The 11,051-nt window shown below is 39.7% G+C and overlaps 1 non-coding gene across 1 annotated transcript; it reads right to left on the bottom strand.

The window, feature by feature from the left end:
• Window positions 1-10,062: 10,062 nt before the first annotated feature.
• On the bottom strand, window positions 10,063-10,134 carry TRNAP-UGG. Its single transcript has one exon. It is a non-coding gene; the product is annotated as a tRNA-Pro (tRNA).
• Window positions 10,135-11,051: the final 917 nt, after the last annotated feature.

The raw sequence follows: 11,051 nt of genomic DNA, 5'->3' as shown, positions 1-11,051 counted from the left end.
TGAACAAATTATGTGCCAACTAATTGGACAATCTAGGCAAAATGGACAAATTTCTAGAATCACACCATCTCCCAAACCTGAACCAGGAGGGATAGCAAACTTGAACAGACCAATAAAAACTAAGGAAATTGAAGATGGAATCAACAAACATCCAGCAAACAAAAGCCCAGGCCCGGGTGACTTCATGGGGAAGTTTTTCTGAACATTCAATGAAGAACTAACACTGATTCTCCTCAAATTATTCCAAAAAATTCAAGAAGAAGGAAGACTTCCAAACTCATTTTACGAGGCCAGCATAATTCTAATTCCCAAACCAGATAAAGACATTACAAAGAAAAAAAACTATGAGCCAATATCCCTGATGAACATAGATGCCAAAATCCTTAAGAAAATATTAGCAAATTGGATACAGCAATACATTAAAAATGTATTCACCATGTGGGATTCATCCCAGGGATGCAAGGCTGGTATAATATTTACAAATCAATAAATGTGATATACCACATAAACAAAATGAAAGATAAAAACCATAGCATCACATCAATAGACTCTGAAAAAGCATTCAACAAAATCCAGCACCCATTTCTGGTAAAAATATATAGCAATGTAAGAATAGAGAGGTCATATCTTGACTTAATAAAGGCCACACATAAAAAAACCTACAGCCAACATCATACTCAATGGGCCAAAACTAAAAGTATTCCTCTTAAGATAAGGAACAAGACAGGGATGCCCACTTTCACCACTCTTATTTAACACAGTACTGGAAGTCTTAGTCACAGCAATTAGCCAAGAAGAAAAAATCAACGAGATCCAAAGTGGAGAGGAGGACGTGACACTGTCATTATTTCCATATAGAAAACCCTAAAGACCCCATCAAAAATCTACTGCATTTAACAAATGAATTTAGCAAAGTAGCAAGATACAAAATTCACATCAAGAAATAGATGGGGTGGAAAAATGGCGGCGCAGTGAATGGAAGCTACACAGATCATCTACCAGGATAAAACTGGTATTACAATAAAAATAAATACAAATTGTCAAGAAAAAGCAACAGAAAAGCAGGTTGGAGGACCATATAACCAGGGACACTGACTGGATCCTGGTAGTATTGCAAAGGCGTGAGATGGAGGCTGGGAGCCCACAGACAGCAGCTGTTTTAGCTGTGAGCAGTGCCCTCGGGTTAAACTCCCAAGTGGCTCCACAGTGCAGAGCCAGGACAGATGCTAAAATAGCCACAGCCACTCACCTTGGCTCCTGTAGAGGGAGGGCAGACTAGACTGGAACTGTGTGGGGACACTCAGGAATTAAAGGGCGCTCAGAGCTTTTGCTGAGTAGTAGCCATGCAGGACAGTGGTCATCTTACTCCTTCCCAGGGCTCTGGGGAGAGGCAGCAGCCCCTCCCTCGGAGATTCAACCCCACCTGGGGGCCATTGAAATGCAAATTGGAGCCCATTAATAACCAGCATCTGCCCCACCCCTGGGAAATCCCCTTATGCTGAGCACCTGAGGAAGATTTTATTCATCTGAGAAGGAAGGCTCTTCAAGTAACCCCTAACAATAGCCTCCAGGCAAAAAGCTAGAGGATAACTGTACCATTCCTGGGCTAGCGACTCTAACCAGGAAAGTAAGACTTGACAGTGGTGTTTAACATGGATCCTCCCTGGCTCATCAAAACCCAGGAGAGGGAGCCACAAACAGCAGAACACCAACACACACAGGGAAAATTTGGCAGGCTCCAAAGCCCACTGTGATAGCCAAAATGGAGAAAAACACAAAAACAAAAGCCAAATGAAAAAACAAGAGACCTCTACCAAAAATGAGATAAATGAGGTGCAGTTAAGCAAGTTTACAGAACTAGAATTCAGAGCCATGATCTTGAGGAAGCTCAACAGCATGAGTAAGGACATGAGCAAAATGAGTAAAGACATAGAAATGTTGACAATCAACCAGTTGGAAATTAAAAACCGCCAAGAAGAAATGAAGAATGATATACCAGAAATTAAGAAAACATTGAAAGGTCTAAACAGCAGAGCAGAGAAAGCAGAACTGGATCAATGAATTAGAAGACAGGGTAGAAAAAAATCAACCAATCAGAGAACCAAAAGGAAAAAACAATTAAAAAACAGGAAGACAGCTTAAGAGAACTGTGAGACAACTGGAAACGTAATAATATTAGCATCATAGGAGTCCCTGAAGATCAAGAAGCACAGAGAGCCCCAAGTAAGAAGAACCCAAACAGGCCCACACCGAGACACATGGTAATCGAAATGCCAAAAATTAAAGACAAAGAGAGAATCCTAAAAGCAGCAAGAGATAAGCAACAGGTTACCTAAAAAGGAAATCCCATAAAACTCTCAGCTGACTTCTCAACAGAAACACTACAGGCCAGAAGGGAATGGCATGAGGTAATCAAGGTAATAAAAAACAATGATCTGAATCCAAGACTACTCTACCCAGCAAGGCTATCATTCAAAATAGAAGGTCAAAGAGCTTCCCAGACAAAAAAAGGCTAAGAGAATACATTAGCACTAAACAAGCACTGCAAGAAATGTTAAAAGAACCACTGTAGATAGCAGAAGAAATAGGAAGAGAAATATAACCATGCTAAACAAAAATGGCAATAAATAAGTACATATTAATAATCACCTTAAATGTAAATGGACTGATGCTCCGATATAAATACACAGATTAGCTGATTGGATAAGAAAGCATGACTCATCTATATGTTGTTTACAAGAGACCCACCTCACAACAAAAGACTCACATAGGTTGAAAGTGAAGGGATGGAAAAAAATCTTCCAAGCAAACAGAAAGGAAAAAAAAGCTGGGGTAGCAATACTTTTATCTGATAAAATAGATTTCAAAATGAAGACCATAACTAGAAACAAAGAAGGCCACTACATAATATTGAAAAGAACTATCCAATGGGAAGATATAACCTTGATAAACATATATGCACCCAATATAGGAGCACCAAAATACATGAAAAATCTTCTGGAAGACTTCAAAGGAGAAATCAATAGCAATACAATCATAGCAGGGGACTCCAACACCCCACTGACATCACTGGATAGATCCTCTAGACAAAAAATTAGCAAGAAAACAAAGACTCTAAATGAAGCACTAGACCAAATGGATTTAATAGATATCTACAGAGAATTACACCCCAAAACTACAGAATTAACATTCTTCTCAAGTGCACATGGGACATTCTCAAAGATAGACCACATGTTAGGACACAAACTAAGTTTCTACAAGTTCAAGAAGATTGAAATCACATCTACCATATTCTCAGATCACAATGGCATGAAACTAGAAATCAATTGCAACAAGACATGCAAAGAAATTGGAACACATGGAGGCTAAATAGCATGTTATAAACAACAAATGGGTTACCAAGGAGACCAAGGAATAAATGAAAAACTTCCTGGAAACCAATGAAAATGAACATACAACAACAGAAAATCTATGGGATGCAGAGAAAGCAGTTCTGAGAGGAAAGTTCATAACACTACAGGCCTACCTCAAAAACAAGAAAAATCTCTAATAGACTATCTAACCTCACAACTTAAAGAACTAGAAGGCAAACAAAAAGAAAGCCCCAGAGCAAGTAGAAGGAAGGAAATAGTAAAGATCAGAGCAGAAATAAATGACATAGAGTCCAAAAAAAACAATTCAAAGGATCAAGGAAACAAAGACCTGGTTTTTCAAAAGATAAACAAGATTGATGGACCCTTAGCTAGACTCACCAAGAAATAAAGAGAGAGAACCCAAATACACAAAATCAGAAATGAAAGAAGAGAGATAACAACTGACACCACAGAAATACAAAAGATCTTTAACAGCTACTATGAACATTTATATGGCAACAAATTCGACAATCTAAGCAAAGTGGACAACTTTCTAGAAACACATAGTCTCCCAAAACTGGACGGGTAAGAGATAAAAAAAAAAACTTGAACAGATCAATAATGACTAAGGAAATTGAAGATGTAATCAAGACTCTCCCAGCAAACAAAAACCCAGGCCCGGATGGCTTAACGGAAGAGTTTTACCGAACATTCAAAAAAGATTTAACACCCATTCTCCTCAAACTATTTCAAAAAATTCAAGAAGAAGGAAGATTTCTGAACTCGTTTTATGAAGCCAGCATAATTCTAATTCCAAAACCAAAAAAGACACTCAAAAAAAGAAAACTACAGGCCAATATTTCTGATGAACATAGATGCCAAAATCCTGAACAAAATACCAGCAAATCAAATCCAGCAACACATCAAAAAAATTATTCACCATGACCAAGTGGGATTCATCCCAGGGATGCAAGGCTGGTACAATATTCGCAAATCAATAAATGTGATGCATCACATAAATAAAATGAAGAATAAAAATTACATCATCATATTCATAGATGCCGAAAAAGCCTTCGACAAAATTCAGCATTTATTTCTGATAAAAACTCTCAGTAATGTGAGAATAGAGGGATCATATGTCGACATAATAAAGGCCATATATGAAAGACCTACAACCCCTACAACCAGCATCATACTCAATGGGCAAAAACTAAAAGCGTTTCCCTTAAGAACAGGAACAAGACAAGGATGCCCACTTTTACCACTCTTATTTAACATATTACTGGAATTCTTAGCCACAGCAATCAGATATGAAGAAAAAAATAAAAGGGATCCAAATTGGAAAGGAGAAAGTGAAACTGTCATTATTCACAAATGACATGATACTATACGTAGAAAACCCAAAAGACTCCATCAAAAATTTACTAGACTTAATAAATGAATTTGGCAAAGTAGCAGGATATAAAATTAATGTCAGGAAATTGATGGTATTCTTATACTCCAATGATGAACTCACAAAAAGAGAAACTAAGAAAACAATCCCATTTACCATCACGGCAAAAAATTAAGATACCTAGGAATAAACTTAACCAAATTAATAAAGGACCTATTCGCAGAAAACTACAAGTTATTAAAAAAAGAAATAGAGGAAGATATAAAAAAGTGCAAGCACATACCTTGTTCATGGATTGGAAGAATTAACATCATTAAAATGTCCATATTACCCAAAGCAATCTATAGATACAATGCAATCCCCATCAAAATACCAATGACATACTTCACAGACCTAGAACAAATACTTCAAAAGTTCGTATGGAACCAAAAAAGACCTCGAATAGCCTCAGCAATCTTGAAAAAGAAGAACAAAGTAGGAGGGATCACATTACCAGATTTCAGCTTATACTACATAGCCACTGTAATCAAAACAGCCTGGTACTGGCACAAGAACAGGCAGATAGATCAATGGAACAGAATAGAGAACCCAGAAATAGACCCAAGGCAATATGCTCAGTTAATATTTGACAAAGGGGGCAAGAGCATACAGTGGAATCAAGACAGCCTCTTTAATACATGGTGTTAGGAAAATTGGACAGCTACATGCAAAAAAATGAAACTAGAACACCAAATTACACTGTACACAAGAATAAACTCAAAATGGATAAAAGACTTAAATGTGACTTATGAATCCATAAAAATCCTAGAAGAAAATGTAGACAACAAAATTTCAGGCATCATATGCAGCAGAATTTTCACTGATACATCACCTAAGGTAACAGAAACAAAGGAGAAAATGAAAACATGGGACTACATCAAACTCAAAAGCTTCTGCACAGCAAAAGATACAATCATCAAAATTGAAAGGCTACCCACTCTATGAGAGAGCATAATTGCCAATGATATATCAGATAAGGGGTTAATTTGCAATATATAGAAAGCGCTCATACAACTCAACAAAAGGAAAACAAAGAACCCAATTTAAAAAATGGGCAGAGGAACTAAATGGACACCTCTCCAAACAGGACATGCAAATGGCTAAGAGACATATGAAGAAATGCTCATCATCACTAATCATCAGAGAGATGCAAATTAAAACAACAATAAAGTATCACCTCTCACCTGTCAGAATAGCCACCATCAACAAATCATCAAACAGCAAGTGTTGGCGAGGTTGTGGCAAAAAGGGGACTCTAGTACACTGCTGGTGGGAATGCAGACTGGTGCAGCCACTATAGAAAACAATATGGTGTTACCTCAAAAATTTAAAAATTGAACTTCCATTTGACCCAGTGATCCCGCTTCTAGGAATATACCCTAAGAATCCTGAAACACCAATCAGAAAAAATATTTGTACCCCCATGTTTGTAGCAGCACTATTTACAACAGCTAAGATCTGGAAACAGCCCAAGTATCCATCAGTAGATGAATGGATAAAAAAGCTGTGGTACATACACACAATGGAGTACTATGCATCTGTAAGAAAGAAAGATCTCTTATCCTTTGAAACAACCTGGAGGGACCTGGAAAGTATCATCCTAAGCAAAACAAGCCCAACTGAGAAAGACAAGTGTCATATGATCTCACTTATTTGTGGAATATAATGAACATAACAATCTGAGGAATGGGGTAGTCTCAGAGAAGTGAAAGTGGGATACAGACTGACAATCCCCAGAAGAGGGGGTGGTGAGGGAACGATAAACCACAGAACTATATGCATGTATGCATGAACAATGGACATGGACAATAAAGCTGGGGACAGGGCGGGAGGGTGGGGAGGGGGGAATCAGTGGGGGGAAAAGGAGAAACATCTGTAACAAAAATTAATTAAATAAAAGTAAGCTCTTAAAGCAAATAAAATAATACAATAAAGAAAAAAAAGAAATCGATGGCATTGTTGTACACCAATAATAAACTCATGGAAAATGAAACTAAAAAAAAAAATCCCATTTACCATTGCAGCAAAAAAATTAAGATACCTAGGAATAAACTTAAACAAAGAAGTAAAGGACCTGTTTGCAGAAAGCTATAGGACATTGAAAAAAAAAATAGAGGATGATATTAAAAAGTAGACGCATATACCTTGCTCCTGCATTGGAAGAATTAACATAATTAAAATGTCCATACTACCCGAAGCAATTTATAAATTTAATGCAATCTCCATTAAAATACTAAGGACATATTACACAGAACTAGAACAAATACTCCAAACGTTTATATGGAACCAAAAAAAAAGCCCTGAATAATCCCAGCAATCTTGAAAAAGAAGAACAGACCTGGCCAGTTTGGATCAGTGGTTAGAGCATCGGCCTGTGGTCCAGAGAGACCCGGGTTCTGTTTCCACTAAGGGCATGTACCTCAGTTGAGTTTGTCCATTTCACATCGATATTTCTCTCTCTTCCTCTCTCTCCCTCCCACTCTATCTGAACAAAAAGAAATGGAAAAATGTCCTCAGGTGAGGATTAAAAGAAAAAGAAGAACAAAGTAGGAGGGATCACAATATTGGATATCAGGTTATACTACAAAGCCACTGTAATCAAAAAAGCCTCTTACTAGCATAAGAACAGGCATTGTTCAGATCAATGGAACAGAACAGAGAACCCAGAAATGGACCCAAGACATTATGTTCAATTAATATTTGACAAAGGAGGCAAGAGCATACAATGGAGTAAAAACAGCCTCTTTAATAAATGGTATTGGGAAAATTGGACAGCTACATGCAAAACAATGAAACTAGACCATCAACTTACACCATACACAAGAATAAACTCAAAATGGATAAAAGACTTAAATGTGACTCATGAATCCATAATAATCGGCCATCACATGCAGCAGAATTGTCACTGATACAAAGGGAAGAGAAATAAAGGGAAAAAATCATACTTGGGACTACATCAAACTAAAAAGCTTCTGCACAGCAAAGGAAACAACCATCAAAATGGGAAAGAAAACCCACTATATGGAAGAGATAATTGCCAATGATACATCAGATAAGGGATTAATTTCTAAAATATATAGAGTACTCATACAACTCAACAAAAGGATGACAAAGGATCCTATTAAGAAATGGGCAGAGGACCTAAATAGACACCTCTCCAAACAGGACATACAAATGGCCAAGAGACATATGTAAAAATGCTCAACGTCACTAATCATTAGAGAGATGCAAATTAAAACAACTGTAAGGTATCACCTCACACCTGCCAGAATGGCTGCCCTTAACAAATCATCAAACAACAAGTACTAGTGAGGGTGTGGAGAAAAGGGGACTCTAGTACACTGCTGGTGGGAATGCAGACTGGAGCAGCCACTATGGAAAACAATATGGAGCTTTCTCAGAAAATTAAAAATTGAACTGCCATTTGACTCAGTGATGCCACTTCTACAAATATACCCTAAGAAGCCTGAAACACCAATCAGAAAGAACATATGTACCCCTGTGTTCATAGCAGCAATATTTACAATTGCTAAGATCTGGAAACAGCCCAAGTGTCCATCAATATTTGAGTGAATAAAAAAAGCTGTGGTACATATACACCATGGAATACTATGCAGCTGTAAGAAAGATCTCTTACCCTTTGAAAGGACCTGGAGGGACCTGGAGAGTATTATGCTAAGTGAAATAGGCCAAGACAAATATCACATGATCTCACTTATTTGTGGAATATTATGAACAAAATAAGCTGATAAACAAAATTGACCCAGATACATGGAAGTAGGGAACAGACCAACAAACCTCAGAGGGAGGGAAGGTGGGAGGTTGGCAAGAGATAAAGCACTTATATGCATACATGCATAACCAATGGACACAGACAACAATTCTGTGAAGGTGATGGGGGGAATGGGAGCAGAGAGGAGGGTGTAATTGGGAGGGAAAGGAGAAACATTTGTATTAATAATTGATTGATTGATTGATTGATTGATTAATTAATTTAAATACACACCAATTGATTGTCTCTCGCAAGAGACCTGCCAAACCGCAGCCAAGGTAAGTGCCTTTGATCAGAATCTAACCCTGGACTCTTTGGTCCCCGGGCCAACGCTCTAACCGCTGAGCAAAACCGACCTGGGCTAACCACTTTATTTTAAATAGTTGCTGTAATTACTTAGACTGGCAGTCTGTGAGTAAGAGTAAATGACTCTTTTAAAGTCATCTGAATTTTCTTAGAAGTTGCTCTGGACAGCTACCCAAAAGTATGTTTATATAAGCTTCTTCAGTTTATTTCTTCTTTTTCTTTGGGGGGGAGGGGTGGAATTTCTTAAAGTCCACCCTGTACCACCTCCTCTGCCTATTTGCTTTTGGTTTAAAATTCCATACAAAAAAATGTTCCTGAGGCTGCTGGGACGTTATCGACACTGCAAAGAGACACCTAAATTGAACCTATCAATGAGGTAGTGTAGTCGAGAGTTCTAAAGCGCTGGATTAAGGCTTCAGATTCTTTGGAGGTGTGGGTTAGAATCTCACCGCCGCCAAACTACTGCAGCGTCTTCTATCTTCTAAGTATTTTTTCCTATGGTTCACAAAAAAAATAGGATTATGTAAAATTGAAGTCCAGCAGGAGGTTCCGCCCTTACTTGGAGTTTAGAACTCAGTTTAGGGCATGCAGCTGCAGAGTGGCCGGACTCTGTGCGGTCTCCTGCGCACCAGTGTCCTTGACCAAAAATGAGGTGGCTTAAGGTCTTTACGGGTGAGGATGAGCTGAGGCTGGAAATCAGCAGTGTGGTGCTGTTCTCCCTGGAGGACCGCACATTTCTGTATCCAGGGGGAGATGATGACATGTCCTGGATTATCTCATAGGATTCCAAATTTACCGCGATGTTAAATTTCAAATAGTAGGGAGACAAACGGAGTGTTTATAAAGCCTGTTTCCGCCAGGTGGACTTTTCGCGTGTTGCAAATGTGATAACTACACTACAGAAACCCACAGGAGGTGGATATGCAGTTCCACTATTAATCGCTAGGAAAGCCTACCGCGGATATGGTGTTTCCGCAATTCTATGAGTGAAAGGACAGGCCTCACTATCGATTGCATCACACGCGAGAGATTCTGCACTCAATCTTTCACGGCCTCTCTAGGTTCTGGGGCGCTTCCGTCACTCTTCTACACGCTTTTCTTCCGGATACTCAGCTTTCCCGGAACTTGGTGATTCCTACGGCCCGTCCAAAACCAAAATTGTCCATGTAACAAGAAATCTTATTTTAACAAAATGGAGCGGGCTCGTCCGGGATTTGAACCCGGGACCTCTCGCACCCAAAGCGAGAATCATACCCCTAGACCAACGAGCCACCTGTCACTTGTTTTTGCAATTCAGTACTTAGTCTCATTCTCTGTGGCGTCATGTCACCGCCAGGAAAGTGGATTTTTATTTCTAGTATATTGAAACCACTCGAATTTCTGAATCTCCCATGTTTATCCTATCCTTCTCATCCATCTCCACGCCCACGGTTAACTCTCAGGTGGACATAGCTCGAGCAGAGCGAACGCTCATTCCCGCTCCGCCCCTCTGAGATGTCCTGGAATCCGAATGAGCGCCTGATTGCTAGGGCAGGCAGCAGGAAGGGACATCCTTTTGATTTGGGGGACTGGAAGCCCCCTGACCAAATAAGGCGCACCTCTGGAGGCCCAGGAACCGGACTCAGAGGCCAGGAGAGCCGGTGGGCTCCTGGAGTGAACCGGGAGCCCGGTGTCGGGCTCCGAGGGGACGTGGGATGGACTAGGTCCTCAGCCCCAACAGGTGAGATGAAAACGGGGGTAGCCTCTTCATGTGCGCTGCCTGGTAAAGGGAAGGGTACTTTTCTTTATAGTTTTGTGAAAATATTTCTAAAAACAACACGTACTTATTTGTAACGTGTTCAGGAAATGTAGGGCAGTGTAAGGCAGAAATTAGATGACCGTGAACCTCGAGCCCGGAGGCTTGCACCAGTGCGCGCGCGCACCCGTGGAGCTCCCAGGCAAGGGCCCCTGCACTTTGCCCTCCAGCGACTGCCCTGGAACAGCCATCCTTACCCAGAGAACCAGGGGCCGTGAGGGCTCTCTCCCCATTCCTGGTCTAGGACCTGCTCTTCCCAAAGGACTTTAATTGCACTGGTTGTTTAGGAGTAAAACAGTGATTCTGAATCCCTGCTGTAAAATCTACAAAATCCACTCAGAGCTGGACCAAAGGTTTATTTTTGTACTGCCAATTAGTTGTTACAAAACAGCT

This window comes from Molossus molossus, unplaced genomic scaffold (genome assembly GCF_014108415.1).
Source record: "Molossus molossus isolate mMolMol1 unplaced genomic scaffold, mMolMol1.p scaffold_m16_p_4, whole genome shotgun sequence".
Taxonomy (NCBI): domain Eukaryota; kingdom Metazoa; phylum Chordata; class Mammalia; order Chiroptera; family Molossidae; genus Molossus; species Molossus molossus.
This window is presented reverse-complemented; position numbering and strand designations above follow the sequence as displayed.